This window comes from Echinops telfairi, unplaced genomic scaffold (assembly GCF_000313985.2).
Source record: "Echinops telfairi isolate 266 unplaced genomic scaffold, ASM31398v2 ScPeMD7_5868;HRSCAF=6743_0, whole genome shotgun sequence".
In the NCBI taxonomy this organism is placed as follows: Eukaryota; Metazoa; Chordata; class Mammalia; order Afrosoricida; family Tenrecidae; genus Echinops; species Echinops telfairi.
This window is the reverse complement of record NW_022109767.1, coordinates 2978707-2979808: the sequence shown is the minus strand read 5'-3', so window position 1 is coordinate 2979808 and position 1102 is coordinate 2978707. Positions and strand designations below refer to the sequence as shown.

Sequence of the window (1102 nt, the reverse complement as noted above, 5' to 3'; positions counted from 1 at the left end):
GAAAGGTGAGGATCATACATCACCACATTAATAGAACAAACTGATCTTGTACTGAGGTAAGATTTAAGTAGAGGCCCAAAGTCCATCTGCTTCCTTGATACACACACACACACACACAATGAAATACACCTATCTTTATATGTTTACATATCTATATTTATACCTATATATAATTTTTACTTTCTTGTTCTTTCCTCTTTTTCTTTCCTCCTGCCCCACTATCATGTTCACCCATCGTTCACCTCTCAATGATTCCTCTTGGATACATTTCAATAGATCCAAAATTACTGGGCATGCTACACCCTCCTCACCGTCAATTGTAGACCCCTTGCTATTCCCCTATCCCTGTTGTTATTGACTCACCACTCATCTCCCCCAACCCTCCCCCTCCTTTCCCACCTCCCACCCCCAACCATCGGTCCTGTTGCTGTCTCCTTGGGATTGCTTATCCTGCCTATCTTATATAGACAGACACCAAAAGAAGAAAAAGAGGAGACCAGACAAATAGTTCCCAGTCTAACTGTTGTCCTGACCCAGAGTAGATGAGTATCTCTCTGTTAAATAAGGAGCAGGCCCTGTTATAATCCATCAGCCCAATCCCCTTTTCTTTCAGGGATCCATATCCCAGGACCGGATTACCTAACAGTACTTCCACCCTTATAGTCCTCAGCGTTCATGATCGAGGGGCACGCCTTCTACAAGATCCCATTGCTCTTCCTGCAGTTAGGGATGGAGGTATCTAGTCCCCCCAGCACCCCGTGACAACTTTAAACTTTCAGTGTAGCCCCCTTGTGAACATCCTCCAACCAGTTCAGATGAGGTGCCAAGCACTGCTCCATCCAATCCCCCCATCCCGAAGTTGACAATTGGACTTCCTCAGGGACTTCATGACTTTGCTCCATTGTTGGTCTTTTGCAATCCCCTCTTGGTTTCCCCGTGGCTGCACTCCCTGAACTGTATCTTCATGTTGTCCTCTGTAGCACTGTCCTCTAGGGAGGGCAAGTCATGCCTCAAGGCACTGCCATCCTCGCTGTGAACAAGCTGCTCTGAGCCGGAATGTCCCCCTGAAGGCTTGGCACACGGGAATGAGGTATACTCTCTC

General features: G+C 47.0%; 1 pseudogene; it reads left to right on the top strand.

Moving 5' to 3' along the window:
- The window catches only part of LOC101649537, a 7548-nt pseudogene extending 6786 nt beyond the window's left edge, over window positions 1-762 (top strand).
- The last annotated feature ends 340 nt before the right edge of the window (window positions 763-1102 follow it).